General features: G+C 42.9%; 20 non-coding genes and 5 pseudogenes across 20 annotated transcripts; all 25 read left to right on the plus strand.

Annotated features, from left to right (window-relative positions):
* Positions 1-454: 454 nt before the first annotated feature.
* LOC142511515 (5S ribosomal RNA) lies at positions 455-573 on the plus strand (annotated as a pseudogene).
* Positions 574-1,240: 667 nt separating this feature from the next.
* LOC142516188 (5S ribosomal RNA) lies at positions 1,241-1,359 on the plus strand. Its single transcript, XR_012811996.1, has one exon. It is a non-coding gene; the product is annotated as a 5S ribosomal RNA (ribosomal RNA).
* A 694-nt stretch (positions 1,360-2,053) lies between these two features.
* LOC142513069 (5S ribosomal RNA) lies at positions 2,054-2,172 on the plus strand. Its single transcript, XR_012809035.1, has one exon. It is a non-coding gene; the product is annotated as a 5S ribosomal RNA (ribosomal RNA).
* A 682-nt stretch (positions 2,173-2,854) lies between these two features.
* Positions 2,855-2,973, plus strand: LOC142515677 (5S ribosomal RNA). The gene has a single exon (XR_012811510.1). It is a non-coding gene; the product is annotated as a 5S ribosomal RNA (ribosomal RNA).
* Positions 2,974-3,656: 683 nt separating this feature from the next.
* On the plus strand, positions 3,657-3,775 carry LOC142507262 (5S ribosomal RNA). Its single transcript, XR_012805522.1, has one exon. It is a non-coding gene; the product is annotated as a 5S ribosomal RNA (ribosomal RNA).
* A 681-nt stretch (positions 3,776-4,456) lies between these two features.
* LOC142506345 (5S ribosomal RNA) lies at positions 4,457-4,575 on the plus strand. The gene has a single exon (XR_012804639.1). It is a non-coding gene; the product is annotated as a 5S ribosomal RNA (ribosomal RNA).
* A 682-nt stretch (positions 4,576-5,257) lies between these two features.
* On the plus strand, positions 5,258-5,376 carry LOC142510979 (5S ribosomal RNA; annotated as a pseudogene).
* A 683-nt stretch (positions 5,377-6,059) lies between these two features.
* On the plus strand, positions 6,060-6,178 carry LOC142507846 (5S ribosomal RNA). The gene has a single exon (XR_012806088.1). It is a non-coding gene; the product is annotated as a 5S ribosomal RNA (ribosomal RNA).
* Positions 6,179-7,598: 1,420 nt separating this feature from the next.
* Positions 7,599-7,716, plus strand: LOC142507935 (5S ribosomal RNA). The gene has a single exon (XR_012806172.1). It is a non-coding gene; the product is annotated as a 5S ribosomal RNA (ribosomal RNA).
* A 683-nt stretch (positions 7,717-8,399) lies between these two features.
* On the plus strand, positions 8,400-8,518 carry LOC142507850 (5S ribosomal RNA). The gene has a single exon (XR_012806092.1). It is a non-coding gene; the product is annotated as a 5S ribosomal RNA (ribosomal RNA).
* Positions 8,519-9,200: 682 nt separating this feature from the next.
* Positions 9,201-9,319, plus strand: LOC142507434 (5S ribosomal RNA). The gene has a single exon (XR_012805693.1). It is a non-coding gene; the product is annotated as a 5S ribosomal RNA (ribosomal RNA).
* Positions 9,320-10,003: 684 nt separating this feature from the next.
* On the plus strand, positions 10,004-10,121 carry LOC142509622 (5S ribosomal RNA). Its single transcript, XR_012807788.1, has one exon. It is a non-coding gene; the product is annotated as a 5S ribosomal RNA (ribosomal RNA).
* A 680-nt stretch (positions 10,122-10,801) lies between these two features.
* On the plus strand, positions 10,802-10,919 carry LOC142516145 (5S ribosomal RNA). Its single transcript, XR_012811956.1, has one exon. It is a non-coding gene; the product is annotated as a 5S ribosomal RNA (ribosomal RNA).
* A 546-nt stretch (positions 10,920-11,465) lies between these two features.
* On the plus strand, positions 11,466-11,583 carry LOC142508097 (5S ribosomal RNA). Its single transcript, XR_012806328.1, has one exon. It is a non-coding gene; the product is annotated as a 5S ribosomal RNA (ribosomal RNA).
* Positions 11,584-12,264: 681 nt separating this feature from the next.
* LOC142509525 (5S ribosomal RNA) lies at positions 12,265-12,383 on the plus strand. The gene has a single exon (XR_012807695.1). It is a non-coding gene; the product is annotated as a 5S ribosomal RNA (ribosomal RNA).
* A 1,353-nt stretch (positions 12,384-13,736) lies between these two features.
* On the plus strand, positions 13,737-13,856 carry LOC142510417 (5S ribosomal RNA). Its single transcript, XR_012808528.1, has one exon. It is a non-coding gene; the product is annotated as a 5S ribosomal RNA (ribosomal RNA).
* A 684-nt stretch (positions 13,857-14,540) lies between these two features.
* Positions 14,541-14,659, plus strand: LOC142509950 (5S ribosomal RNA). Its single transcript, XR_012808095.1, has one exon. It is a non-coding gene; the product is annotated as a 5S ribosomal RNA (ribosomal RNA).
* Positions 14,660-16,485: 1,826 nt separating this feature from the next.
* Positions 16,486-16,606, plus strand: LOC142512409 (5S ribosomal RNA; annotated as a pseudogene).
* Positions 16,607-17,289: 683 nt separating this feature from the next.
* Positions 17,290-17,408, plus strand: LOC142514218 (5S ribosomal RNA). The gene has a single exon (XR_012810123.1). It is a non-coding gene; the product is annotated as a 5S ribosomal RNA (ribosomal RNA).
* A 686-nt stretch (positions 17,409-18,094) lies between these two features.
* LOC142508636 (5S ribosomal RNA) lies at positions 18,095-18,212 on the plus strand. The gene has a single exon (XR_012806843.1). It is a non-coding gene; the product is annotated as a 5S ribosomal RNA (ribosomal RNA).
* Positions 18,213-18,896: 684 nt separating this feature from the next.
* Positions 18,897-19,021, plus strand: LOC142512370 (5S ribosomal RNA; annotated as a pseudogene).
* Positions 19,022-19,705: 684 nt separating this feature from the next.
* LOC142515765 (5S ribosomal RNA) lies at positions 19,706-19,824 on the plus strand. The gene has a single exon (XR_012811592.1). It is a non-coding gene; the product is annotated as a 5S ribosomal RNA (ribosomal RNA).
* Positions 19,825-21,161: 1,337 nt separating this feature from the next.
* Positions 21,162-21,280, plus strand: LOC142506802 (5S ribosomal RNA). Its single transcript, XR_012805081.1, has one exon. It is a non-coding gene; the product is annotated as a 5S ribosomal RNA (ribosomal RNA).
* A 1,374-nt stretch (positions 21,281-22,654) lies between these two features.
* Positions 22,655-22,774, plus strand: LOC142510418 (5S ribosomal RNA). Its single transcript, XR_012808529.1, has one exon. It is a non-coding gene; the product is annotated as a 5S ribosomal RNA (ribosomal RNA).
* Positions 22,775-23,458: 684 nt separating this feature from the next.
* Positions 23,459-23,577, plus strand: LOC142510958 (5S ribosomal RNA; annotated as a pseudogene).
* The last annotated feature ends 1,167 nt before the right edge of the window (positions 23,578-24,744 follow it).

The raw sequence follows: 24,744 nt of genomic DNA on the forward strand, positions 1-24,744 counted from the left end.
CTAATTTGCGATTTTCAGCTTCTGTTAAGCTTCCCTTTCCTCGATAAATCCGCTTAGGAAGTCCGTAATTCGATTCCGGTTCCATTTTATCTTATCCCAGGCATAATAATAGCTTTACATTCGCTATTTTGTTCTTCTTATTTTTTTATATTTTCTGGGAATACTTAGCGATTTTTGTTGTCGTGAGCCGGCTCTGTGCGGAAGGGTATGACGCAGATTACTTTGGAGATGGTTAACTCATTAAAAATAATTATTTCGACTGTTTTATCCATAATTTACGTAAACGATCGCGACACGAGGACTTCCCATGGAGGTCACCCATCCTAGCTCTGCCATTGCGCCATAACGCTTAACTTCATGGTTCTGAATGGGCGAGAGCAGTGCCGCGTGTTGTCAATCAGCGTCTTCTCTACACGTACTCTTGGGATATAAAAATAAACATCCCCTCAATGTCCGGTGCGATCACACCAGCACTAATTCACCGGATCCCATTAGAACTCCTAAGTTAAGCGTGCTTAGTTTTGAGCAGTACTAGGATGGGTGACCCCCTGGGAAGTCCTCGTGTTGCACCCCTTTTCGTGTTTTTCTATTTTTGATTACTTGTTGACAGACGATTTTCGGCTCAAATCATCTGAATCTCGATCGGGACCTGATAAGACATGTGAAATCAACGTAGCTCGGGCACTGCCGGATTTGTACAAAATTGTAAACGGGCAAACGAACGAGACTCATTACTCCGCAATGAGCTAGCGAGATTTTAGCCGAATTCCTTCTCTAAGACCCTCTAATTTGCAATTTTCCGCTTCTGTTAAGCTTCCGTTTTCTCGAGAAATCCGCTTAGGAAGTTAGAAATTCGATTTCGGTTCCACTTTATCGTATCCCAGGCATTATAAAAGCTTTACATTCGCTATTTTCTTCTTCTTATTTTTCTCCTATTTTCTGGCAACATTTAGCGATTTTTGTTGTCGTGAGCCGGTTCTGTGTAGAAGGATATTACGTAGATTACTCCGGAAACGGTTAACTTATTAAAAACAATTATTTCGAATGTTTTATCCATAATTTACGTAAACTGTCGCGACACGAGGACTTTCCATGGAGGTCACCCATCCTAGCTCTTCCTTCGCGCCAGAACACTTAACTTCATGGTTCTGATTGGACGAGAGCAGTGCCACGTGTTGTCCATCGCCGCCCGCTCCACACATACTCGAAGTATATAAGAATAAACATCCCACTCAATATCGGGCGCGATCATACCAGCACTAATGCACTGGATCCCATCAGAACTCCGAAGTTAAGCGTGCTTGGGCGAGAGCAGTACTAGGATGTGTGACCCCCTGGGAAGTCTTCGTGTTGCACCCCTTTTCGTGTTTTTCTATTTTTGAATACTTGTTGATAGATGATTTTTGGCTCAAATCATCTTAATCTCGATCGTGACCAAATAAGACATGTGAAATCAACGTAGCTCGGGCACTGCCGGATTTGGAAAAAATTGTAGCCTAATTAGATTGTAAACGGGTAAACGAACGAAACTCATTGCGGAACTCATTACTCTGTAATGAGTTTGCGATATTTTAGCCAAATTCCTTCTCTATGACCCTCTAATTTGCGATTTTCCGCCTCTGTTAAGCTTCCGTTTCCTCGAGAAATCCACTTAGGAAGTTCGAAATTCGATTTCGGTTCCACTTTATCGTATCCCAGGCATAATAAAAGCTTTAAATTCGCTATTTTCTTCTTCTTATTTTTTTCGTATTTTCTGGGAACATTTAGCGATTTTCGTTGTCGTGAGCCGGTTCTGTGCGGAAGGGTATTACGTAGATTACTCCGGAGACGGTTAACTCATTAAAAACAATTATGTCGACTGTTTTATCCATAATTTACGTAAACGATCGCGACACGAGTACTTCCCAGGGAGGTTACCCATCCTAGCTCTGCCATCGGGCCAGAACACTTAACTTCATGGTTCTGATTGGGCGAGAGCAGTGCCGTGTGTTGTCCATCGTCGCCTTCTGCACATGTACTCTTGGGAGATAAGAATAAATATCCACTCAATGTCCGGTGCGATCATACCAGCACTAATTCACCGGATCCCATCAGAACTCCGAAGTTAAGCGTGCTTGGGCGAGAGCAGTACTAGGATGGGTGACCCCCTGGGAAGTCCTCGTGTTGCACCCCTTTTCGTGTTTTTCTATTTTTGATTACTTGTTGACAGACGATTTTCGGCTCAAATCATCTGAATCTCGATTGGGACCTGATAAGACATGTGAAATCAACGTAGCTCGGGCACTGCCGGATTTGGACAAAATTGTAGCCTAATTTGATTGTAAACGGGCAAACGAACGAGACTCCTTACTCCGTAATGAGCTGGCGAGATTTTAGCCGAATTCATTCTCTAAAACCCTCTAATTTGCGATTTTCCGCTTCTGTTAAGCTTCCCTTTTCTCGAGAAATCCACTTAGGAAGTCCGAAATTCGATTCCAGTTCCATTTTATCTTATCCCAGGCATAATAATAGCTTTACATTCGCTATTTTCTTCCTCCTACTTTTTTCCTATTTTCTGGGAACATTTAGCGATTTTTGTTGTCGTGAGCCGGTTCTGTGCGGAAGGGTATGACGCAGATTACTCCGGAGATGGTTAACTCATTAAAAATAATTATTTCGACTGTTTTATCCATAATTTACGTAAACGTTCGCGACACGAGGACTTCCCTTGGAGGTCACCCATCCTAGCTCTGCCATTGCGCCAGAACGCTTAACTTCATGGTTCTGATTGGGCGAGAGCAGTGCCGCGTGTTGTCCATCGTCGCCTTCTCCACACGTACTCTTGGGATATAAGAATAAACATCCACTCAATGTCCGGTGCGATTATACCAGCACTAATGCACCGGATCCCATAAGAACTCCGAAGTTAAGCATGCTTGGGCGAGAGCAGTACTAGGATGGGAGACCCTCTGGGAAGTCCTCGTGTTGCACCCCTTTTCGTATTTTTCTATTTTTGATTACTTGTTGACAGACTATTTTCGGCTCAAATCATCTGAATCTCAATCGTGACCATATAAGACATTTGAAATCAACGTAGCTTGGGCACTGCCGGATTTCGACAAAATTGTAGCCTAATTTGATTGTAAACGGGCAAACGAACGAGGCTCATTACTCTGCAATGAGCTGGCGAGATTTTAGCCGAATTCCTTCTCTAAGACCCTCTAATTTGATATTTTCCGCTTCTGTTAAGCTTACGTTTCCTCGAGAAATCCGCTTAGGAAGTTCGAAATTCGATTTCGGTTCCACTTTATCGTATCCCAGGCATAATAAAAACTTTACATTCGCTATTTTCTTCTTCTTACTTTTTTCCTATTTTCTGGGAACATTTAGAGATTTTTGTTGTCGTGAGCCAGTTCTATGCGGAAGGGTATGAACCAGATTACTTCGGAGACGGTTAACTCATTAAAAACAATTATTTCGAATTTTTTATCCATAATTTACCTAAACGGTCGCGACACGAGGACTTTCCAGGGAGGTCACCCATCTTAGCTCTGCCATCGCGCCAGAACGCTTAACTTCATGGTTCTGATTGGACGAGAGCAGTGCCGCGTGTTGTCCCTTGCCGCCCGCTCCACACATACTCGAAGGATATAAGAATAAACATCCCACTCAATGTCGGGTGCAATCATACCAGCACAAATGCACTGGATCCCATCAGAACTCCGAAGTTAAGCGTGCTTGGGAGAGAGCAGTACTAGGATGTGTGACCTCCTGGGAAGTCTTCGTGTTGCACTCTTTTTGTGTTTTTCTAATTTTGATTACTTGTTGACAGACGATTTTTGGCTCAAATCATCTGAATCTCGATCGCGACCAAATAAGACACGTGAAATAGACGTAGCTCTGGGACTGCCGGATTTGGACAAAATTGTAGCCTAATTAGATTGTAAATGGGCAAACGAACGAGACTCATAACTCCGCAATGAGCTGGCAAGATTTTAGCCGAATTCCTTCTCTAAGACTTTCTAATTTGCGATTTTTCGCTTCTGTTAAGCTTTTGTTTCCTCGAGATCTCCGCTTAGTAAGTCCGAAATTCGATTTCGGTTCCACTTTATCGTACCCCAAGCATAATAAAAGCTTTGCATTCGCTATTTTCTTCTTCTTATTTTTTTCCTATTTTATGGAACATTTATCGATTTTTGTTGTCGTGAGCCGGTTCTGTGCGGAAGGATATGACCCAGATTACTCCGGAGACGGTTAACTCATTAAAAACAATTATTTCGAATGTTTTATCCATAATTTGTGTAAACGGTCGCGACACGAGGACTTCTTAGGGAGGTCACCCATCCTAGCTCTGCCATCGCGCCAAAACGCTTAACTTCATAGTTCTGATTGGACGAGAGCAGTGCCGCGTGTTGTCCATCGCCGCCCGCTCCACACATACTCGAAGGATATAAGAATAAACATCCCACTTAATGTCGGGTGCGATCATACTAGCACTAATGCACTGGATCCCATCAGAACTCCGAAGTTAAGCGTGCTTCGGCGAGAGCAGTACTAGGATGTGTGACCCCCTGAGAAGTCTTCGTGTTGCACCCCTTTTCGTGTTTTTCTATTTTTGATTACTTGTTGACAGACGATTTTTGGCTCAAATCATCTGAATCTCAATCGTGACCATATAAGACATGTGAAATCAGCCTAGCTCGGGCACTGCCGGATTTGGACAAAATTGTAGCCAAATTAGATTGTAAAAGGGCAAACGAATGAAACTCATTACTTTGTAATGAGCTTGCGAGATTTTAGCCAAATTCCTTCTCTAAGACCCTCAAATTTACGATTTTCCGTTTCTGTTAAGCTTTCGTTTTCTCGAGAAATCCGCTTAGGAAGTTCGAAATCGATTTCGGTTCCACTTTATCGTATCCCAGGCATAATAAAAGCTTTACATTCGCCAGTTTCTTCTTCTTATTTTTTTCCTATTTTCTGGGGACATTTAGCGATTTTTGTTGTCGTGAGCCGGTTCTGTGCGGAAGGGTATGACCCAGATTACTCCGGATACGGTTAACTCATTAAAAACAATTATTTAGAATGTTTTATCCATAATTTACGTAAACGATCGCTACACGAGGACTTCCCAGGGAGGTCACCCATCCTAGCTCTGCCATCGCGCCAGAACGCTTAACTTCATGGTTCTGATTAGACGAGAGCAGTGCCGCGTGTTGTCCATCGTCGCCCGCTCCACACATACTCGAAGGATATAAGAATAAACATCCCACTCAATGTCGGGTGCGATCATACCAGCACTAATGCAGTGGATCCCATCAGAACTCCGAAGTTGAGCGTGCTTGGGAGAGAGCAGTACTAGGATGTGTGACCCCCTGGGAAGTCATCGTGTTGCACCCCTTTTCGTGTTTTTCTATTTTTGAATACTTGTTGACAGAAGATTTTTGGCTCAAATCATCTGAATCTCGATCGTGACCGGATAAGACATGTGAAATCAACGTAGCTCGGGCACTGCCGGATTTGGACAAAATTGTAGCCTAATTAGATTGTAAACGGGCAAACGAACGAGACTCATTTCTCCGCAATGAGCTTGCGAGATTTTAGCCAAATTCCTTTTCTAAGACCCTCTAACTTGCGATTTTCCGCTTCTATTAAGCTTCCGTTTCCTCGAGAAATCTGCTTAGAAAGTCCGAAACTCGATTTAGGTTCCACTTTATCGTATCCCAGGCATAATAAAAGCTTTACATTCGCTATTTTCTTCTTTTTATTTTTTTCCTATTTTCTGGGAACATTTAACGATTTTGGTTGTCGTGAGCCGGTTCTGTGCGGAAGGGTATGACGCCGATTACTCCGGAAACGGTTAACTCGTTAAAGACAATTATTTCAACTGTTTTATCCATAATTTACGTAAACGGTCGCGACGCAAGGGCTTCCCAGGGAGGTCACCCTTCCTAGCTCTGCCATCGCGCCAGAACGCTTAACTTCATGGTTCTGATTGGGCGAGAGCAGTGCCGGGTGTTGTCCATCGCCGCCCGCCCCACACGTACGCGAGGGATATAAGAATAAACATCCCACTCAATGTTGGGTGCGATCATACCAGCACTAATGAATCGGATCCCATCATAACTCCGAAATTAAGCGTGCTTGGGCGAGAGCAGTACTAGGATGGGTGACCCTCTGGGAAGTCCTTGTGTTGCACCTCTTTTCGTGTTTTTCTATTTTGATTACTTGTTGACAGACGATTTTCGGCTCAAATCATCTGAATCTCGATCGGGACCAGATAAGACATGAGAAATCAACGTAGCTCGGGCACTGCAGGATTCGGAAAAAATTGCAGCCTAATTTGATTGTAAACTAGCAAACGAAGGAGATTCATTACTCTGCAATGAGCTGACGAGATTTTAGTCGAATTCCTTCTCTAAGACCCTCTAATTTGCGATTTTCCACTTCTGTTAAGCTTCCGTTTCCTCGAGAAATCCTCTTAGGAAGTTCGAAATTCGATTTCGGTTCCATTTTATCGTATCCCAGACATAATAATAGATCTACATTCGCTATTTTCTTCTTCTTATTTTTTTCCTATTTTGTGGGAACATTTAGCGATTTTTGTTGTCGCGAACCGGTTTTGTTCGGAAGGGTATGACGCAGATTACTCCGGAGACGGTTAACTCATTAAAAACAATTATGTCGACTGTTTTATCCATAATTTACGTAAACGATCGCGACACGAAGACCTCCCAGGGAAGTCACCCATCCTAGCTCTGCCATCGCGCCAGAACGCTTAACTTCATGATTCTTATGGGGCGAGAGCAGTGCCGCGTGTTGTCCATCGTCGCCCGCTCCACACATACTCGAAGGATATAAGAATAAACATCCCACTCAATGTCGTGTGCAATCATACCAGCACTAATGCACCGGATCTCGTCAGAACTCCGAAGCCCCTTTTCATGTTTTTCTATTTCTGATTACTTGATGACAGACGATTTTGGGATCAAATCATCTGAATCTCGATCGTGACCAGATAAGACATGTGAAATCAATGTAGCTCGGGCACTGCCGAATTTGTACAAAATTGTAGCCTAATTAGATTGTAAACGGGCAAACGAACGAAACTCATTACTCCGCAATGAGCTTTCGAGATTTTAGCCAAATTCCTTCTCTAAGACCCTCTAATTTGTTATTTTCCGCTTCTATAAAGCTTCCGTTTCCTCGAGAAATCTGCTTAGAAAGTCCGAAACTCGATTTAGGTTCCACTTTATCGTATCCCAGGCATAATAAAAGATTTACATTCGCTATTTTCTTATTCTTATTTTTTTCCTATTTTCTGAGAACATTTAACGATTTTTGTTGTCGTGAGCCGGTTCTGTGCGGAAGGGTATGACGCCGATTACTCCGGAAACGATTAACTTGTTAAAAACAATTATTTCGACTGTTTTATCCATAATTTACGAAAACGGTCGCGACACGAGGACTTCCTAGGGATGTCACCCATCCTAGCTCTGCCATCGCGCCAGAACGCTTAACTTCATGGTTCTGATTGGGCGAGAGCAGTGCCGCGTGTTGTCCGTCGCCGCCCGCTCCACACGTACGCGAGGGATATAAGAATAAACATCCCACTCAATGTGGGTTGCGATCATACCAGCACTAATTCACCGGATCCAATCAGAACTCCGAAGTTAAGCGTGCTTGGGCGAGAGCAGTACTAGGATGGGTGACCCCCTGCGAAGTCCTCGTTTGCACCCCTTTTCGTGTTTTTCTATTTTTGATTACTTGTTGAGAGACTTTTTTCGGCTCAAATCATCTGACTCTCGATCAGAACCAGAGAAGACATGTGAAATCAACGTAGCTCGGGCACTGCCAGATTTGGAAAAAATTGCAGCCTAATTTGATTGTAAACTTGCAAACGAACGAGATTCATTACTCTGCAATGAGCTGACGAGATTTTAGTTGAATTCCTTCTCTAAGACCCTCTAATTTGCGATTTTCCGCTTCTGTTAAGCTTCCGTTTCCTCGAGAAATCCTCTTAGGAAGTTCGAAATTCGATTTCGGTTCCATTTTATCGTATTCCAGGCATAATAATAGCTTTACATTCGCTATTTTCTTCTTCTTATTTTTTTCCTATTTTCTGGGAACATTTAGCGATTTTTGTTGTCGTGAACCGGTTTTGTGCGGAAGGGTATGACGCAGATTACTCCGGAGACGGTTAACTCATTAAAAACAATTATATCGACTGTTTCATCCATAATTTACTTAAACAATCGCGACACGAAGACCTCCCAGGGAGGTCACCCAACTTAGCTCTGCCATCGCGCCAGAACGCTTAACTTCATGATTCTGATTGGGCGAGAGCAGTGCCGCGTGTTGTCCATCGCCGTCCGCTCCACACATACGCGAGGGATATATGAATAAACATCCGACTCAATGTCGGGTGCGATCATACCAGCAATAATGCACCGGATCTCATCAGAACTCCGAAGTTAAGCGTGCTCGGGCGAGAGCAGAACTAGGATGGGTCACCCCCTGGAAAGTCCTCGTGTTGCACCCCTTTTCATGTTTTTCTATTTCTGATTACTTGATGACAGACGATTTTGGGATCAAATCATCTGAATCTCGATCGTGAACAGATAAGACATGTGAAATCAATGTAGCTCGGGCACTGTCGGATTTGGACAAAATTGTAGCCTAATTAGATTGTAAACAGGCAAACGAACGAGACTCATTATTCCGCAATGAGCTGGCGAGATTTTAGCCGAATTCCTTCTCTAAGACCCTCTAATTTGGGATTTTCCGCTTCTGTTAAGCTTCCGTTTCCTCGAAAAATCCGCTTACATAGTCCAAAATTCATTTCCGGTTTCATTTTATCGTATCCCAGGCATAATAATAGATTTACATTCGCTATTTTCTTATTCTTATTTTTTTTCTATTTTCTGGGAACATTTAATGATTTTTGTTGTCGTGAGCCGGTTCTGTGCGGAAGGGTATGACGCAGATTATTCCGGTGATGGTTAACTCATTAAAAACAATTATTTCAACTGTTTAGCCATAATTTACGTAAACGGTCGCGACACGAGGACTTCCCACGGAGGTCACCCATCCTAGCTCTGCCATCGCGCCAGAACGCTTAACTTCATGGTTCGGATTGGGCGAGAGCAATGCCGCATGATGTCCATCGCCGCCTGCTCCACACGTACTCGAGGGATATAAGAATAAACATCCCACTCAATGTCGGGTGCAATCATACCAGCACTAATGCTCCGGATCCCATCAGAACACCGAAGTAAAGTGTGCTTGGGCGAGAGCAGTAAGAGGATGGGTGACCCCCTGCGAAGTACTCGTGTTGCACCCCTTTTCGTGTTTTTCTATTTTTTATTACTTGTTGACATACGATTTTCGGCTCAAATCATTTGAATCTCGATCGGGACCAGATAAGACATGTGAAATCAACATAGCTCGGGCACTGCCGGATTTGGACAAAATTGTAGCCTAATTTGATTGTAAACGGGCAAACGAACGAGACTAATTACTCCGCAATGAGCTGGCGAGATTTTAGCCGAATTCCTTCTCTAAGACCCTTTAATTTGCGATTTTCCGCTTCTTTTAAGCTTCCGTTTCATCGAGAAATTCGCTTAGGAAGTCCGAAATTCGATTCCGGTTCCATTTTATTGTATCAAAGGAATAATAATAGCTTTACATTTGCTATTTTATTCTTCTTAATTATTTTTCTATTTTCCGGGAACATTTAGCGATTTTTGTTGTTGTGAGCCGGTTCTGTGCGGAAGGGTATGACCCAGATTACTCCGGAGATTGTTAACTCATTAAAAACAATTATTTCTACGGTTTTAGCCAAAATTTACGTAAACGGTCGCGACACAAGAACTTCCCAGGGAGGTCACCCATCCTAGCTCTGCCATCGCGCCAGAATGCTTAACTTCATGGTTTTGATTGGGCGAGAGCAGTGCCGCGTGTTGTCCATCGTCGCCCGCTCGACACGTACTCGAGGGATATAAGAATAAACATCCCACTCAATGTTGGGTGCGATCATACCAGCACTAATGCAACGGATCCCATCAGAATTCCGAAGTAAAGCGTGCTTGGCGAGAGCAGTACTAGGATGGGTGACCCCCTAGGAACTCCTCGTGTTGCACCCGTTTTCGTGTTTTTCTTTTTTTTATTACTTGTTGACAAACGATTTTCGGCTCAAATCCTCTGAATCTCGATCGGGACCAGATAAGACATGTGAAATCAACGTAATCGGGCACTGCCGAATTTGGAAAAAATTGTAGCCTAATTTGATTGTAAACGGGCAAACGAACGAGACTCCTTACTCCGCAATGAGCTGGCGAGATTTTAGCCGAATTCATTCTCTAAGACCCTCTAATTTACAATTTTTCGCTTCTGTTAAGCTTCCGTTTCCTCGAGAAATCCGTTTAGGAAGTCCGAAATTCGATTCTGGTTCCATTTTATCGTATCCCATGCATAATAATAGCTTTACATTCGCTATTTTCTTCTTCTTATTTTTTTCTAATTTCTGGGAACAATTAGCGATTTTTGTTGTCGTGAGCCGGTTCTGTGCGAGGGGTATGACGCAGATTACTCCGGAGACGGTTAACTCATTAAAAAGAATTATTTCGACTGTTTTATCCATAATTTACTTAAATGGTCGCGACACGAGGACTTCCCAAGGAGGTCACCCATCCTAGCTCGGCCATCGCTCCAGAACGTTTAACTTCATGGTTCCATTTGGGCGAGAGCACTTCCGCGTGTTGTCCATCGCCGCCCGCTCCACACGTACTCAAGGGATATAAGAATAAAAATCCAACTCAATGTAGGGTGCGATCATACCAGCACTAATGCACCGGATCCGATCAGAACTCCGAAGTAAAGCGTGCTTGGACGAGAGCAGTACTAGGATGGGTGACCCCTGGGAAGTCCTCGTGTTGCACCCCTTTTCGTGTTTTTCAATTTTTGATTACTTGTTGACAGACGATTTTTGGCTAAAATCATCTGAATCTCGATCGGGACCAGATAAGACATGTGAAATCAACGTAGCTCGAGCACTGCCTGATTTGGACAAAATTGTAGCCTAATTTGATTGTAAACGGGCAAACGAACGAGACAAATTACTCCGCAATGAGCTGGCGAGATTTTAGCTGAATTCCTTCTCTAAAACCCTCTGATTTGCGATTTTCCGCTTCTATTATGCTTCCGTTTCCTCGAGAAATCCGTTTAGGAAGTTCGAAATTAGATTTCGGTTCCATTTTATCGTATCCCAGGCATAATATTAGCTTTACATTCGCTATTTTCTACTTCTTATTTTTTTTTCTATTTTCTGGGAAAATTTAGAGATTTTTTTATTCGTGAGCCGGTTCTGCGCGGAAGGGTATGACGTAGATTACTCCAGAGATATAAGAATAAGCATCCCACTCAATGTCCATCGTCGCCCGCTCCACACGTACTCGAGGGATATAAGAATAAGCATTCCACTCAATGTCGGGTGCGATCATACCAGCACTAATACACCGGATCCCATCAGAACTACGAAGTTAACCGTGCTTGGGCGAGAGCAGTACTAGGATGGGTGACCCCCTGGAAGTCCTCATGTTGCACCCCTTTTCCTGTTTTTCCATTTTGATTACTTGTTGACAGACGATTTTCGGCTCAAATCATCTGAATCTCGATGGAAACCAGATAAGACATGTGAAATCAATGTAGCTCGGGTACTGCCGGATTTGGACAAAATTGTAGCCTAATTTGATTGTAAACGGGCAAAGGAACGAGACTTGCTACTCCGCAATGAGCTGGCGAGATTTTAGCCGAATTCCTTCTCTAAGACCCTCTGATTTGCAATTTTCCGCTTCTATTATGCTTCCGTTTCCTCGAGAAATCCGTTTAGGAAGTACGAAATTCGATCTCGGTTCAATTTTATCGTATCCCAGGCATAATAATAACTTTACATTCGCTATTTTCTTCTTCTTATTTTATTTTATTTTCTTGGAACATTTAGCGATTTTTGTTGTCGTGAGCCGGTTATGTGCGGAAGGGTATGACGCAGATTACTCCGGAGACAGTTAACTCATTAAAAACAATTATTTCGACTGTTTTAGCTATAATTTACGTAAACGGTCGCGATAAGAGAACTTCACAGGGAGATCACCCATCCTAGCTCTGCCATAGAGCCAGAACGCTTAACCTCATGGCTCTGATTGGGCGAGAGCAGTGCCGCATGTTGTCAATCGCCGCCCCCTCCACACGTACTCGAGGGATATAAGAATAAACATCCCACTCAATGTCGGGTGCGATTATACGAGAACTAATGCACCGGATCTCATCAGAACTATGAAGTTAAGCGTGCTTGGGCGAGAGCAGTACTATGATGGGTGACCCCCAGGGAAGTCCTCGTGTTGCACCCCTTTTCGTGTTTTTTTATTTTTGATTATTTGTTGAAAAGCGATTTTAGGCTCAAATCATCTGAATCTCGATCGGGACAAGATAAGGCATGTGAAATCAACGTAGCTCGGGCACTGCCGGATTTGGACAAAATTGTAGCCTAATTTGATTGTAAACGGGCAAACGAAAGAGACTCGTTACTCCCCAATGAGCTGGCGAGATTTTAGTCGAATTTCTTCTCTAAGACCCTCTAATTTGCGATTTTCCGCTTCTGTTAAGCTTCCGTTTCCTAGAGAAATCCGATCCCGGTTCAATTTTTTCGTATCCAGGCATAATAATAGCTTTACATTCTCTATTTTCTTCTTCTTATTTTATTTTATATTTTCTGGGAACTTTTAGCGATTTTTGTTGTCGTGAGCCGGTTCTGTGCGGAAGAGTATGACGTAGATTACTTCGGAGACGGTTAACTCATTAAAAACAATTATTTCGACTGTTTTATCCATAATTCACGTAAACGGTCGCTACACGAGGACTTCCCAAGGAGGTCACCCAAACTAGCTCTGCCATCGCGCGAGAACGCTTAACTTCATGGTTTTGGTTGGACGAGTGTTGTGCCACGTGTTGTCTTGCCGCCCGCTCTACACGTACTCGAGGGATATAAGAATAAACATCCCACTCAATGTCGTGTGCCCTTTTCGTGATTTTCTATTTTTGACTACTTGTTGACAGACGATTTTCGGCTCAAATCATCAGAATCTCGATCGGGACCAGATAAGACATGTGAAATCAACAGAGCTCGGGCACTACCGAATTTGGACATAATTGTAGCCTAATTTGATTGTAAACAGGCAAACGAACGAGACTCATTACTCCGCAATGAGCTGGCGAGATTTTAGCCTAATTCCTTCTCTAAGACCCTCTAATTTACGATTTTCCGCTTCTTTTAAGATTTCGTTTCATCGAAAAATCCGATTAGGAAGTCTGAAATTCGATTCCGGTTCCATTTTATCGTATCCCAGGCATAATAATAGCTTTATATTCGCTATTTTTTTCTTCTTATTTTTTTTTCTATTTTCTGGGAACATTTAGCGATTTTTGTTGTAGTGAGCCGGTTCTGTGCGGAAGGGTATGACGTAGATTACTCCGGAGACGGTTAACTCATTAAAAAGATTTATTTCGACTATTTTATCCATAATTTACGTAAACGATCGCGACACGAGGACTTCCCAGGGAGGTCAACCATCCTAGCTCTGCCATCGCGCCAGAACGCTTAACTTCATGGTTCTGATTGGGCGAGAGCAGTGCCGTGTGTTGTCCATCGCCGCCAGCTCCACATGTACGCGAGAAATATAAGAATAAACATCCCACTCAATGTCGGGTGCGATCATACCAGCACTAATGCACCGGATCCCATCAGAACTACGAAGTTAAGCGTGATTGGGAGAGAGCAGCTACTAAGATGGGTGACCCCCTGGGAAGTCCTCGTGTTGCACCCCTTTTCGTGTTTTTCTATATTTGATTACTTGTTGACAGACGATTTTCATATCAAATCATCTGAATCTCGATCGGGACCAGATAAGACATGTGAAATCAACGTAGCTCGGGCACTGCCGGATTTGGACAAAATTGTAGCCTAATTTGATTGTAAACGGGCAAACAAACGAGACTCATTAATCCGCAATGAGCTGGCGAGATTTTAGCCGACTTTCTTCTCTAAGACCGTCTAATTTGCGATTTTCCGCTTCTGTTAAGCTTCCGTTTCCTCGAGAAATCCGCTTAGGAAGTTCGAAATTGGATTCCGGTTCTATTTAATCGTATCCCAGGCAAAATAATAGCTTTACATTCGCTATTTTCTCCTTCTTAATTTTTTTTCTATTTCCTGGGAACATTTAACGATTTTTGTTGTCATGAGCCGGTTATGTGTGGAAGGGTATGACGTAGATTACGCCGGAGATGGTTAACTCATTAAAAACAATTATTTCAACTGTTTTATCCATAATTTACGTAAACGATCACGACACGAGGACTTCCCAGGGAGTTCACCCATCCTAGCTCTGCCATCGCGCCAGAACGCTTAACTTCATGGTTCTGATTGGGCGAGAGCAGTGCCTCGTGTTGTCTATCGCCGCCTGCTCTACACGTTCTCGAGAGATATAAGAATAAACACCCCACTCATTGTCGGGTGTGATCATACCAGCACTAATGCACCGCATCCCATCAGAACTTTGAAGTTAAGTGTGCTTGGTCGAGAGAAGTACTAGGATGGGTGACCCCCTTGAAAGTCCACGTTTTGCACCCCTTTTCGTGTTTTTCTATTTTTGATTACTTGTTGACAGACGATTTTCGTTTCAAATCATCTGAATCTCGATCAGGACCAGATAAGACAAGTGAAATCAACGTAGCTCGGGCACTGCCGGATTTAGACAAAATTGTAGGCTAATTTGATTGTAAACGGGCAAACGAACGAGAATCATTAAACCGTAATGAGCTGGCAAGATTTTAGCCGAATTTCTTCTCTAAATCCCTCTAATTTACGATTTTCCGCTTCTGTTAAGCTTCCGTTTCCTCGAAAAATCCGTTTAGGAAGTCCGAAATTTGATTCCGGTTCCATTTTATCGTATCCCAAGCATAATAATAGCTTTACATTCGCTATTTTCTTCTTCTTATTTTTTTTTTCTATTTTCTGGGAACATTTAGCGAGTTTTGTTTTCGTGAGCCGGTTTTGTGCGGAAGGGCATGACGTTGATTACTCCGGAGATGGTTAACTCATTAAAAACAATTATTTTGACTGTTTTATCCATAATTTACGTAAACGGTCGCGACACGAGTACTTCCCAGGGAGGTCACCCATCCTAACTCTGCCATCGCGCCAGAACGCTTAACTTCATGGTTTTCATTACTTGTTGACAGACGATTTTCGGATCAAATCATCTGAATCTCGATCGGGACCAGATAAGACATGTGAAATCAACGTAGCTCGGGCACTGCCAGATTTGGAAAAATTGTAGCCTAATTTGATTGTAAACGGGCAAACAAACGAGACTCATTACTCCGCAATGAGCTGGCGAGATTTTAGCCGAATTCCTTCTCTAAGACCCTCTAATTTGCGATTTTCCGCTTTTGTTAAGCTTTCGTTTCCTCGAGAAATCCGCTTAGGAAGTTCGAAATTCGATTTCGGTTCCATTTTAATCATATCCCAGGCATAATAATAGCTTTACATTCGCTATTATCTTCTTCTTAATTTTTTTTCTATTTTCTTGGAACATTTAGCGATTTTTGTTGTTGAGAGCCGGTTCTGTGTGGAAGGGTATGATGTAGATTACGCCGGAGATGGTTAACTCATTAAAAACAATTATTTCGACTGTTTTATCCATAATTTACGTAAACGGTCGCGACACGAGGACTTCCCAGGGAGGTCACCCATCCTAGCTCTGCCATCGCGCCAGAACGCTTAACTTCATGGTTTTGATTACTTGTTGACAGATGATTTTCAGCTCAAATCATCTGAATCTCGATCGGGACCAGTTAAGTCATGTGAAATAAACGTAGCTCGGGCACTGCCGGATTTGGACAAAATTGTAGCCTAATTTGATTGTAAACGGGCAAACGAACGAGACTCTTTACTCCGCAATAACTGGCGAGATTTTAGCCGAATTCCTTCTCTAAGACCCTCTAATATGCGATTTTTCGCTTCTGTTAAGCTTCCGTTTCCTCGAGAAATCCGTTTAGGAAGTCCGAAATTTGATTTCGGTTCAATTTTATCATATCCCAGGCATAATAATAGCTTTACATTAGCTATTTTCTTCTTATTTTTTTTCTATTTCATAAGAACATTTAGCGATTTTTGTTGTCGTGAGCTGGTTCTGTGCGGAAGGATATGACGCAGATTACTCCGGAGACGGTTAACTCATTAAAAACAATTATTTCGACTTTTTTCGCTATAATTTACGTAAACAGTCGCGACACAAGGACTTCCCATGGAGGTCACCCATCCTAGCTCTTCCATCGCGCCAGAACGCTTAACTTCCTGGTTCTGATTGAGCGAGAGCAGTGCCGCGTGTTGTCCATCGCCGCCCGCACCACACATACTCGAGGGATATAAGAATAAACATCCCACTCAATGTCGGGTGCGATCATACCAGCACTAATGCACCGGATCCCATCAGAACATTGAAGTTAAGCGTGCTTGGGCGATAGCAGTACTAGGATGGGTGACCCCTGGGTACCAGTCCACGTTTTGCACACTTTTTCGTGTTTTTCTATTTTTGATTACTTGTTGACAGACGATTTTCAACTCAAATCATCTGAATCTCGATCGAGACTAGATAAGACATGTGAAATCAACATATCTCGGGAACTGCCGGATTTTGACAAAGTTGTATGCTAATTTGATTGTAAACGGGCAAACGAAGGAGAATCATTACCCCGCAATGAGCTGGCAAAATTTTAGCCGAATTCCTTCTCTAAGACCCTCTAATTTGCGATTTTTCGCTTCTGTTAAGCTTTCGTTTCCTCGAGAAATCCGCTTAGGAAGTCCGAAATTCGATTCCGGTTCAATTTTATCGTATCCCAGGCATAATAATAGCTTTACATTCGCTATTTTCTTCTTCTTATTTTTTTTCTATTTACTGGGAACATTTAGCGATTTTTGTTGTAGTGAGCCGGTTATGTGCGGAAGGGTATGACGTAGATTACTCAGGAGACGGTTTACTCACTAAAAACAATTATTTCGACTGTTTTAGCTATAATTTACCTAAACGGTCGCGACACGAGGACTTCCCAAGTAGGTCACCCATCTTAGCTCTGCCATCAAGCCAGAACGCTTAACTTCATGGTTCTGATTGGGCGAGAGCAGTGCCGCGTGTTGTCCATCGGCGCCCGCGCCACACGTACTCGAGGGATATAAGAATAAACATCCCACTCAATGTCGGGTGCGATCATACCAGCACTAATGCACCGGATTCCATCAGAACTCCGAAGTTAAGCGTGCTTGGGCGAGAGCAGTACTGGGATGGGTGACCCTCTTGGAAGTCCTCGTGTTGCAACCCTTTTCGTGTTTTTCTATCTTTGATTACTTGTTGACAGACGATTTTCGGCTCAAATCATCTGAATCTCGATCGGAACCAGATAAGACATGTGAAATCAACGTAGCTCGGGCACTGCCGGATTTGGACAAAATTGTAGCCTAATTTGATTGTAAACGGGCAAACGAACGAAACTCATTACTCCGCAATGAGCTTGCGAGATTTTAGCCGAATTATTTTTCTAAGACCCTCTAATTTGCGATTTTCCGCTTCTGTTAAGCTTCTGTTTCCTAGAGAAATCCGCTTAGGAAGTCCGAAATTCGATTCTGGATCCATTTTATCGTATCCCAAGCATAATAATAGCCTTACATTTGCTATTTACCTCTTCTTATTTTTTTTTTCTATTTTCTGGGAACATTTAGCGATTTTTTTTTGTCGTTAGCCGGTTCTGTGCGGAAGGGTATGATGCCGATTTCTCCGGAAACGGTTAACTCGTTAAAAACAATTATTTCGACTGTTTTATCCATAATTTACGAAAACGGTCGCGACACGAGGACTTCCTAGGGATGTCACCCGTCCTAGCTCTGCCATCGCGCCAGAACGCTTAACTTCATGGTTCTGATTGGGCGAGAGCAGTGCCGCGTGTTGTCCATCGCCGCCCGCGCCACACGTACTCGAGGGATATAACAATAAACATCCCACTCAATGTCGGGTGCGATCATAACAGCACTAATGCACTTGATCCCATCAGAACTCCGAAGTTAAGCGTGCTTGGGGAGAGTAGTACTAGGATGGGTGACCCCTTGGGAAGTCCTCGTGTTGCACCCCTTTTCATGTTTTTCTATTTTTGATTATTTGTTGACAGACGATTCTCGGCTCAAATCATCTGAATCTCTATCGGGGCCAGATAAGTGATGTAAAATCAACGAAGCTCGGGCACTGTCGGATTTGGACAAAATTGTAGGCTAATTTTATTGTAAACGGGACACCGAACGAGACTCATTACTCCGCAATAAATTGGCGAGATTTTAGCCGAATTCCTTCTCTAAGACCCTTTAATTTGCGATTTTCCGCTTCTGTTAAGCTTCCGTTTCCTCGATAAATCCGTTTAGGAAGTCCGAAATTCGATTTCGGTTCCATTTTATCGTATCCCACGCATAATAATAGCTTTACATTTGCTATTTTCTTCTTCTTATTTTTTTTTCTATTTTCTGGGAACATTTAGCGATTTTTGTTGTCGTGAGCCGGTTCTGTGTAGAAGGGTATAACAAAAATTACTCCGGAGACGGTTAACTCATTAAAAGAAATTATTTCGACTGTTTTATCCATAATTTACGTAAACGGTCGCGACACTAGGACTTCCCAGGGAGGTCACCCATCCTAACTCTGCCATCGCGCCAGAACGCTTAACTTCATATTTCTGATTGGGCGAGAGCAGTGCCGCGTGTTGTCCATCGCCGCCTGCGCCACACGTACTCGAGGGATATAAGAATAAACATCCCACTCAATGTCGGGTGCGATCATACCAGCACTAAAGCAACGGATCCCATCTGAACTCAAAAGTTAAGCGTTCTTGGGCGAGACCAGTAGTAGGATGAGTGACCCAGACCCCTTGGGAAGTCCCCGTGTTGCACCCCTTTTCGTGTTTTTCTATTTTTGATTACCTGTTGACAGACGATTTTCGGCTCAAATCATCCGAATCTCGATCGTGACCAGATAAGACATGTGAAATCAACGTAGCTCAGGCACTGCCGGATTTGGACAAAATTGTTGGATAATTTGATTGTAAACGGGCAAACGAACGAGTCTCATTACTTCGCAATGAGCTGGCGAGATTTTAGCCGAATCCTTCTCTAAGACCCTCTAATTTGCGATTTTCCGCTTCGGTTAAGCTTCCGTTTTTCCTCGAGAAATCCGTTTAGGAAGTCAGAAATTCGATTCCGGTTCCATTTTATCGTATCCCAAGCATAATAATAGCTTTACATTCGCTCTTTTCTTCATCTTATTTTTTTTATATTTTCTTGGAACATTAGAGATTTTTGTTGTCGTGAGCCGGTTCTGTGCGGAAGGGTATGACGCAGATTACTCCGGAGACGGTTAACTCATTAAAAACAAATATTTCGACTGTTTTAGCTATAATTTACGTACACGGTCGCGACACGAGGATTTTCCCAGGGAGGTCACCCATCCTAGCTCTGCCATCACGCCAGAACGCTTAACTTCATGGTTCTGATTGGACGAGAGCAGTTCCGCGTGTTGTCCATCGCCGCCCGCGCCACACGTACTCGAGGGATATAAGAATAAACATCCCACTAAATGTCGGGTGTGATCATACCAGCAATAATGCACCGGATCCCATGAGAACTCCGAAGTTAAGCGTGCTTGGGCGAGAGCAGTACTAGAATGGGTGACCCTCTGAGAGGTCCTCGTGTTGCACCCCTTTTCGTGTTTTTCTATTTTTGATTACTTGTTGACAGACGATTTTCGGCTCAAATCATCTGAATCTCGATCGGGACAAGATAAGTCTTGTGAAATCAACCTAGCTCGGGCATTGCCGGATTTGGACAAAATTGTAGCATAATTTGATTGTAAACGGGCAAACGAAAGAGACTCATTACTTCGCAATGAGCTGGCGAGATTTTAGCCGAATTCTTTTTCTAAGACCCTCTAATTTTAGATTTTCCGCTTCTGTTAAACTTCTGTTTCCTCGAGAAATCCATTTAGGAAGTCCAAAATTAGATTTCGGTTCCATTTTATCGTATCACAGGCATAAAAATAGCTTTACATTCGCTATTTTCTTTTTCTTATTTTTTTTATTTTCTGGGAACATTAGAGATTTTTGTTGTCGTGAGCCGGTTCTGTGCGGAAGGGTATGACGCAGATTACTCCGGAGACGGTTAACTCATTAAAAACAATTATTTCGACTGTTTTAATCAAAATTTATGTAAACGGTCGCGACACGAGGACTGCCAGGGAGGTCACCCATCCTAGCTCTGCCATCGCGCCAGAACGCTTAACTCAGAAGTTAAGCGTGCTTAGGCGAGAGCAGTACTAGTATGGGTGACCCCCTGGGAAGTCTTCGTGTTGCACCCCTTTTGGTGTTTTTCTATTTTTGATTACTTGTTGACAGACGATTTTCGGCTCAAATCATCTGAATCTCGATCGGGACAAGATAAGTCATGTGAAATCAACCTAGCTCGGGCTTTGCCGGATTTGGACAAAATTGTAGCTAAATTTGATTGTAAACGGGCAAACGAACGAGACTCATTACTCCGCAATGAGCTGGAGAGATTTTAGCCGAATTCCTTCTCTAAGACCCTCGAATTTTCGATTTTACGCTTCTGTTAATGTTCCGTTTCCTCGAGAAATCCGCTTAGGAAGTCCGAAATTCGATTCCGGTTTCATTTTATCGTATCCCAGGCATAATAATAGCTTTACATTCGCTATTTTCTTATTCTTATTTTTTTTTCTATTTTCTGGGAACATTTAGCGATTTTTGTTGTCGTGAGCCGGTTCTGTACGGAAGGGTATGACGCAGATTACTCCGAAGACGGTTAACTCATTAAAAACAATTATTTCGACTGTTTTATCCATAATTTACGTAAACGATCGCAACACGAGGACTTCCCAGGGAGGTCACCCATCCTTGCTCTGCCATCGCGCCAGAACGCTTAACTTCATGGTTCTGATTGGGCGAGAGCAGTTCCGCGTGTTGTCCATCGCTGCCCGCGCCACACGTACTCGAGGGATATAAGAATAAACATCCCACTCAATGTCAGGTGCGATCATACCAGCTCTAATGGAACGGATCCCATCAGAACTCCGAAGTTAAGCGTGCTTGGGCGAGAGCAGTACTAGGATGGATGACCCCCTGGGAAGTCCTCGTGTTGCACCCCTTTTCGTGTTTTTCTATTTTTGATTACTTGTTGACAGACAATTTTCTGCTAAATCATCTGAATCTATATCGGGACCAGATAAGACATGTGAAATCAATGTAGCAAGGGCACTGCCGGATTTGGACAAAATTGTAGCCTAATTTGATTGTAAACGGGAAAACGAACGAGACTCATTACTCCGCAATGAGCTGGCGAGATTTTAGCCAAATTCCTTCTCTAAAACCCTCTAATTTGAGATTTTCCGCTTCTTTTAAGCTTCCGTTTACTCGAGAAATCCGTTTAGGAAGTCCGAAATTCGATTTTGGTTCCATTTTATCGTATCCCCGGCATAATAATAGCTTTACATTCGCTATTTTTTTCTTCTTATTTTTTTTTTCAATTTTCTTGGAACATTTACCGATTTTTGTTGTCGTGAGTCGGTTCTGTGCGGAAGGGTATGACACAGATTACTCCGGAGACGATTAACTCATTAAAAACAATTATTTCGACTGTTTTAGCCATAATTTACGTAAACGATCGCAACACGAGGACTTCCCAGGGAGGTCACCCATCCTAGCTCTGCCATCGCGCGAGAACGCTTAACTTCATGGTTTTGGTTGGACGAGTGTTGTGCCACGTGTTGTCTTGCCGCCCGCTCTACACGTACTCGAGGGATATAAGAATAAACATCCCACTCAATGTCGTGTGCCCTTTTCGTGATTTTCTATTTTTGACTACTTGTTGACAGACGATTTTCGGCTCAAATCATCAGAATCTCGATCGGGACCAGATAAGACATGTGAAATCAACAGAGCTCGGGCACTACCGAATTTGGACAAAATTGTAGCCTAATTTGATTGTAAACAGGCAAACGAACGAGACTCATTACTCCGCAATGAGCTGGCGAGATTTTAGCCTAATTCCTTCTCTAAGACCCTCTAATTTACGATTTTCCGCTTCTTTTAAGATTTCGTTTCATCGAGAAATCCGATTAGGAAGTCCGAAATTCGATTCCGGTTCCATTTTATCGTATCCCAGGCATAATAATAGCTTTATATTCGCTATTTTTTTCTTCTTATTTTTTTTTCTATTTTCTGGGAACATTTAGCGATTTTTGTTGTAGTGAGCCGGTTCTGTGCGGAAGGGTATGACGTAGATTACTCCGGAGACGGTTAACTCATTAAAAAGATTTATTTCGACTATTTTATCCATAATTTACGTAAACGATCGCGACACGAGGACTTCCCAGGGAGGTCAACCATCCTAGCTCTGCCATCGCGCTAGAACGCTTAACTTCATGGTTCTGATTGGGCGAGAGCAGTGCCGTGTGTTGTCCATCGCCGCCAGCTCCACATGTACGCGAGAAATATAAGAATAAACATCCCACTCAATGTCGGGTGCGATCATACCAGCACTAATGCACCGGATCCCATCAGAACTACGAAGTTAAGCGTGATTGGGAGAGAGCAGCTACTAAGATGGGTGACCCCCTGGGAAGTCCTCGTGTTGCACCCCTTTTCGTGTTTTTCTATATTTGATTACTTGTTGACAGACGATTTTCATATCAAATCATCTGAATCTCGATCGGGACCAGATAAGACATGTGAAATCAACGTAGCTCGGGCACTGCCGGATTTGGACAAAATTGTAGCCTAATTTGATTGTAAACGGGCAAACAAACGAGACTCATTAATCCGCAATGAGCTGGCGAGATTTTAGCCGACTTTCTTCTCTAAGACCGTCTAATTTGCGATTTTCCGCTTCTGTTAAGCTTCCGTTTCCTCGAGAAATCCGCTTAGGAAGTTCGAAATTGGATTCCGGTTCTATTTTATCGTATCCCAGGCAAAATAATAGCTTTACATTCGCTATTTTCTCCTTCTTAATTTTTTTTCTATTTTCTGGGAACATTTAACGATTTTTGTTGTCATGAGCCGGTTATGTGTGGAAGGGTATGACGTAGATTACGCCGGAGATGGTTAACTCATTAAAAACAATTATTTCAACTGTTTTATACATAATTTACGTAAACGATCACGACACGAGGACTTCCCAGGGAGTTCACCCATCCTAGCTCTGCCATCACGCCAGAACGCTTAACTTCATGGTTCTGATTGGGCGAGAGCAGTGCCTCGTGTTGTCTATCGCCGCCCGCTCTACACGTTCTCGAGAGATATAAGAATAAACACCCCACTCATTGTCGGGTGTGATCATACCAGCACTAATGCACCGCATCACATCAGAACTTTGAAGTTAAGTGTGCTTGGTCGAGAGAAGTACTAGGATGGGTGACCCCCTTGAAAGTCCACGTTTTGCACCCCTTTTCGTGTTTTTCTATTTTTGATTACTTGTTGACAGACGATTTTCGTTTCAAATCATCTGAATCTCGATCAGGACCAGATAAGACAAGTGAAATCAACGTAGCTCGGGCACTACCGGATTTAGACAAAATTGTAGGCTAATTTGATTGTAAACGGGCAAACGAAGGAGAATCATTACCCCGCAATGAGCTGGCAAGATTTTAGCCGAATTCCTTCTCTAAGACCCTCTAATTTGCGATTTTTCGCTTCTGTTAAGCTTTCGTTTCCTCGAGAAATCCGCTTAGGAAGTCCGAAATTCGATTCCGGTTCCATTTTATCGTATCCCAAGCATAATAATAGCTTTACATTCGCTATTTTCTTCTTCTTATTTTTTTTTTTCTATTTTCTGGGAACATTTAGCGAGTTTTGTTTTCGTGAGCCGGTTTTGTGCGGAAGGGCATGACGTTGATTACTCCGGAGATGGTTAACTCATTAAAAACAATTATTTTTACTGTTTTATCCATAATTTACGTAAACGGTCGCGACACGAGGACTTCCCAGGGAGGTCACCCATCCTAACTCTGCCATCGCGCCAGAACGCTTAACTTCATAGTTTTCATTACTTGTTGACAGACGATTTTCGGATCAAATCATCTGAATCTCGATCGGGACCAGATAAGACATGTGAAATCAACGTAGCTCGGGCACTGCCAGATTTGGAAAAAATTGTAGCCTAATTTGATTGTAAACGGGCAAACAAACGAGACTCATTACTCCGCAATGAGCTGGCGAGATTTTAGCCGAATTCCTTCTCTAAGACCCTCTAATTTGCGATTTTCCGCTTTTGTTAAGCTTTCGTTTCCTCGAGAAATCCGCTTAGGAAGTTCGAAATTCGATTTCGGTTCCATTTTAATCATATCCCAGGCATAATAATAGCTTTACATTCGCTATTATCTTCTTCTTAATTTTTTTTCTATTTTCTTGGAACATTTAGCGATTTTTGTTGTTGTGAGCCGGTTCTGTGTGGAAGGGTATGATGTAGATTACGCCGGAGATGGTTAACTCATTAAAAACAATTATTTCGACTGTTTTATCCATAATTTACGTAAACGGTCGCGACACGAGTACTTCCCAGGGAGGTCACCCATCCTAGCTCTGCCATCGCGCCAGAACGCTTAACTTCATGGT

Source organism: Primulina tabacum, chromosome 10, assembly GCF_025594145.1.
Source record: "Primulina tabacum isolate GXHZ01 chromosome 10, ASM2559414v2, whole genome shotgun sequence".
NCBI lineage: Eukaryota > Viridiplantae > Streptophyta > Magnoliopsida > Lamiales > Gesneriaceae > Primulina > Primulina tabacum.